Source organism: Alligator mississippiensis, chromosome 2 (assembly GCF_030867095.1).
Source record: "Alligator mississippiensis isolate rAllMis1 chromosome 2, rAllMis1, whole genome shotgun sequence".
Classification (NCBI taxonomy): Eukaryota; Metazoa; Chordata; order Crocodylia; family Alligatoridae; genus Alligator; species Alligator mississippiensis.
In genome coordinates this window covers 115,847,368-115,853,367 of record NC_081825.1, presented here as the reverse complement: position 1 = coordinate 115,853,367, position 6,000 = coordinate 115,847,368, and positions in this window count along the sequence as shown.

Genomic DNA, 6,000 nt, shown 5'->3' with positions numbered 1-6,000 from the left:
AGCCTGCAGACAAGGAGAAGGGGTTGCTTAGCTTTCAGAGGTTGAGGTTGAAGGGGGCAGGTCCAGGGTTGGGATAGGCCAATGAATGTGGGAAGGAGGTTATGGGTTGCCCCAAGGGGTTCATACAGTGAGTGTCTGCACTGGAAGAATTGGAATTAACTGGCACCTGTTGGACTTCACCCACAGATCAGATCAGAGGGGAAGGAAAAGATGCTGTTGGGCTGTTTGCCAGCCTGTGCAGGTGTGGAACCTGGGAGTCACCCTGGCAGCAAGAGCAGAGTTGCTGAGATAAATGTTCCCATGTGGGAATCCTTCAATCACATGTCCCTTTCCTGGACTGGGAGGGAGGGATGGAGGAAGGGAGGGAAGTCTTTGGGTTTTTTGACAATGAGGGAATTTTTTCTCATTCCTGCAGCAGTTAACAGACATAGCTGTACGGTATCTCCTGTCCCTGACCTGGGGGTGCTCTCTGAAAAAACTGCTCTTTACCCTTTTGCCTGCTGAGCACAATAAACGCTATTGATGCCTTTCCAGGCATGCTTTGGGGGAGGGGGAACTGTTTACGCTCAAGCACCAGAGGTATCTGTGCTTAGGCCCAAATCTCCCCATGGGGCCGCAGCAAGGCGCTAAGAGAAATGGCAAGAACGTGTCAATTAGGCAGATTTTTGATCCTATTAAATGAGACATGCTCTCTTACGTGCCCAAAGAAGGGAGGGGGGGGTAGAACTGTGCCTTGGCTTCATCAGGGAAGGGTGGGCAGTGGCAGTGGGTGATTCACCCCTCCCCTATGCCCAGGCATTCTCAGCCCTGACCCCTCCAGCCCCAACCCCTTCATGGGCTTCTCAGCCATAATGGCCTGAGAGAGGGCTATGACTGCAAGGGGTGGCCTAAGGTGACCTTGGCTCCCCTGTTGCTCCTTCCTTCCCTGCCCACCTTCCAGCTGCTCCGTGTTTCCCCTGGGACCTGAGTCCCTGTCATGGTTGTGTAGAGCTGGGGCAAAGCTTACTATAACAGGATGCATAGCACCCATGCATGCAGCCTGACTTGTCAAGAGAAGTGTTGGAAAAACTAGCCGCATGTCCTGTGGATCAAGCCAGCACAGCAAGCACTGTGCTGGTACTGGGGAGACTGGTATACACTCTGTACCTCTGAGAGGGGCACAGAGACAGGGGCCCCTGCTCCCACTTTACCTGGGGTCCACTGCTCAGGTCACCTCCAGAATTTCAAACTGTCCAGGGGCTTTCAGCTGATGCCTTGTGATTCTGGCAAAGCCACACACCCAACCTGAGCTGTAAAATTCAAGGGTCCTCAGCCTACATGGTGTCTTAGGATCACCAGGTATCTCTGCTCACCCAGCTTGGAGGTTCAGTATCCATTCCCCAACCACATTGCCCACACTCAATTGGCTAATTGATCATCTACTAGGTAGTTAATCAGTGAGGAAGAAGAGGGGGAGTCAATCTGCTTTGCATGAGAATGAAGCACATGGCAGGAGCCTTCCTTCCAAAAACATTTTTAAAAATATGATGGCAAATATTTAGGGCCCAACTCAGCCACCCTTACTTTACACCCTTATAAGATGGAGGACTTTAGGGTAGCAGATTCTATGAATTTCAACCCCAAATAGTACTTGCCAAATTTTATCAGATTTTTTGTCACTTTTACTTCTTCTTTTCCATTCCCTTAACTGGCACTGTATAGAGCCCCTGTTTTGAGAAGATTTCAGTATAAATATAGACGTCACAAGCGAGGAGTCACAAGGCATCAAACCGTCAAGTGGTTGTTTTGCACTATTACAAATGTATTTCAATATTTGAAAAAGAAATAAATACATCTAGATAAGTAGTTTATAAACCTGAGCAAGGTAAAAAGTTGGAATGACTTGTGGTAGCAGATGTGGTATGGAAAGGCATGAAATCTTAAAAGCAAGAGGATTACAGAGGAGGTCTGAGACATACCTCAAACTCTGTAACAGACTGTCTGAACCAGCTTTCTATCACGTGCACATGGTGCCAAACCATTACTCGAGTGATCAGAATTAGGAGAAACTGGCTTTAAGATATGAGAACAGAGAAACACTGCTTTTTTATGGGCCACTGCAGGGGTGACGTGCAGGCGGTACACGGGGGTGCACGTGCACCCGCTGAGAGCACCAGTGCACCCCATCAGGCCATGCTCCCTGTTTAGGCAGCAGGCAGGTGGGCAGCAGGAGCACCAGTGCCCCCCCTGCAAGCGCAGGCCTGAGAGCAGAGCCGCCAGCAAAAGTGGCCACGTCGCTCCTGGAAGTGTCCACGGGAGTTCCCGAAGCGGCGCGGCCGCTTTTACGGTAAGTGAGATTGGCTTCAGGGGACGTGCCCCCCCCAACTCAAGAGGCACCAGACACCCATGGGCCACTGAATACATCCAAGACTTCATGTCTGTGAGCTGGACTCCTGGGTTTCTGGTCCTGCATCCTCCATTGAGGACAGGCAGTGTAAGTGCTTCTTGCAATCTACATTTTACACACGCACTCAGTTTCCCCAGACAAGTCAGAAAGTAGTGATGCTACATATTAATATGCGTAGGTGTGCTGGTGTACATTTTGGGTGTGTTCAAGTACATCATTCACTTCCATGATTAGGGAACTTGCCCACTGCCAGAAATCAGTGCAGATTAATCAGTTCTTAAGACAGGTTAAATGTGAGCAACAGGAAAATAGCTGCATTCAGCATTTGCTCATATTGAGCATTTGCTCACCTGCGCCCAGTTCAATATGCAATAAGAGAAATTAATAAGCAGTTTTCTTTGTGCGGATAGATCTATGCTACCCAGAGGGAGGCCACAGGCAGGGCCTAGGGACAGAGGCTTTGCTGACTCTTGTCAGTGACAGCCCAGGGGCAGAGCTGCCCCAGCCCAGCACTCAGGCAGAGGAGATGAGCTCTGACTTGGGCTATACCACTGTGCCACAAAGCAGGGTGCTGCAATGCCCCATGGGATGTCAGTGGAATACGACCTCCTGTGAGTTGCAATGGAACCTAGTACAGATGTCCGTTACAGCTCTGTAACCTACACCACTGAAGTCTGATACCACATCCATCCACGGTTATCTAAATAGTGGGAGTCACCATTTTTACAGTGCTTTATGTCTGGTTATGGCTGGAGAGCACTTTCTGTGTGCCTACCACACACAAAAAGTAACTTCTGTACCTGGCCTGTATGTCCTCTGCTTCATTTTTATTGCAACTACAAATTTCTAACAAGTCCACCCAAACAGGTAACTGCCCTTCTGTTTTCAAAGTTGTTTGGACCTGTTACAGATACATACACGGCTTCAGTCATAGAGCCATGATTTTTGCCTCAAATCTGCATGATGCTTTATTTCTATAGATGTCTTTACACACACACATGCAGAAATGCACATGTGTGTATTAAGACTGTACAGTTAGGAAATAAAAGCTTTAAGCTGCACTCATAACATTACGTCTACCCCCTATTGTGCCAACATTAGGGAGGTTTTTTCACAGTTGAATACTTTTACCTAAATTATGCAATATAATAAGATTTTGCATAGAGGCATCTCTTAGATAAATCAAAGCAAATTTTCATCAAAGTGCTCAACAGTTCTTGTTCTCTTTTAGAGCTCCTTTGATGCCAAATTTCACTTTTGTACTCAAAGCCATTTGAAAGACCTGTTTAAAAAAATGCAAGGTCCTGTTTAAAAAGTGGGGGAAAGCATTCTATACCCCTGCTTTTCATGCTCATAAACACCCAGAATATTTTTATTCCACCTTAAAAAAACAAACTCATCATGTGGCAGAGACCAAGCCTGAAAAACAACAGATCCTAGGAAGCAACTTTCGGAAACCTGTAAGCAATGGAAAACAAAGGATTACAATGGAAACGCTTATGTCATCTTAATTGTAGAGAGTACTTCTACCACAACCACAACAGCATCCACATGCACAAAAATGTGTACGTTACAGAGAACAGTAGCTGTTACGCAGCTATCCATTTTGCAAGCAAAGTCTCCAAATTTAATGGGCTGAAGGAAGGGTAATAAAAAAAAAAGTGTAAAGATTAATTCTAATTCTGAGGGGCTTGCAGGAAGTGTTACCACTACTACAGAACTTTATAAATCTAAATAATCCTAACACTCAGTAAATCATTAGGAATTTTGCTGGCTGCTTAAGAACAGGCGCACAGTGTTTGCACAGGGAAACAATCAACATGAATTTCATCCAAGTACGGAACTGACAATGGCATGGGATACGATCAAAAGGAAGAGATGGGGGTCGGGCCGGAGGAGGAAAGGAACACATTGACGGCTTTGGAGTCAAGAAACTCTTTCAGAGTCTCAGTCCCTCAGCAACCTTCATTCACATTTTGAGAAATGACAGAAATCAGGAAATATTACTTCGGGTTGCATGCTTCTGTCCTGGCCTATCAAACGCACAGAGTAGTAACAGCAAATTACTGGAAACTGCACTTTGAACTTAGCCACTGGCAAAGATCCCAGTCAAACAGAAATGTAAAAGTTCCTTTCCTCCATGGGGCCTCTTGCATGGGGTGTCCCTATAGACATTTCTATAGCTGGTTGCAACAGGTTGGAATGAGGCCCCGAGCCAGAAAAACAAGCCCTGACCAGTATTATTTCCTACTGCCTGTGTTGTTTATTAAAAAGATTTTTTGGCACTTTGTGCCCTGCTTTGTTGGACTGTGTTATAGGCTCAGGTCCCATCGAGGAAAAAACTGGCACCATTTTTACAAAATGTTTACTCCTTGTTTTCTTCAAAGGTTTTGATAAATGGTTAGCACTTCCGTTCAGCATCACTGTAGGTGCAATATAAAACTATATTTAAAAAAGAATTAAAAATGGTTAACCTGGTTGCTAAGCAAAGACTCTGGATTTCCTGTGACTTTAACCATAATTAGCTTGTAAACCCTATCAATATTTCTACCACAGACAGAAGAAACAACATTTTTCTACACGCCAGACTTTACAACGGGGTATTAAAAAAACCAACAACAAAGCATGCAGGAGCAGTAACTTATTAGCAACCTGAAGAGTGCCCAGTGAGTGCAGAAAGGTACTGTAGATTTCCCCCTTCCGGAGGGGAAGTGATCAAAATATTGGCCTCTTTACAGGTCTGTTATATTCCTGTCTAAGAAAACCCAATTTGGACAAGCAAATAAACTGGCTCATTATAAAACCGAGGGGTCAACTTGAGTCAGATAAATCCAAAAGTCAGACAGCTGAAGAAACAATCTTTTATTTAAGCTGCAACACAGGTGATCCTAGAAGGAAGCAGTAAATCCCCATGGATCCACAGCTTCCTCATTGGGGGGGGATGGGAGGCAAGGGGAGGAGGGAGGGAAAGGAAAGAGAACAATGTCCACTCCTTAAGAGCATACGGCTCACCGTGCACCTTATCAGAAACAAGAATCCTGCCTTGCAGTTTAGCAAAACTAGTCAAATACAAAAAATAAAAGGCTGTGGCCGGATACATAATAAACTAGATTCCACAGCTGCTTTTACTGCTAATTCATGAACCTTCTCAAATCACAGCAAAGGTAAACTAGGAAAAATATTATCCACATGTTTTTGTTTTTGATTATAGGAATTTTTCCAAAAGATCTCTATTTTCAGTGATGAAAAGGAATAAGGAAAGCAAGAAAAGAGGTGAACGCAAGAAAAGGGAGAGAGGTGTGAAGAAGAGAGGGGACAGACTTTCTTTTTTTTTTTCCTGCCTTCCTTAAGATTACTCCATTTATTTGATGATGATAGTCTGCAGCATACACAGTTTATATCTAACCATGCTCCCTTGAAATTTTAAACTGGTAAGCAATATCATAGGTCAATGTTTTGGCTGGAATATGCAAGTTCAGTGACACTACTATAGAAATAAAAACAGTTGAGCAGCCTGTCGGGACAAGAGGGAAGGGATTTTAATGTTATTAACCAATAACACCTCAATATTTTAGCAGGCATTTTTTGTTTCACTCTCTAACAGGAATCAGTAT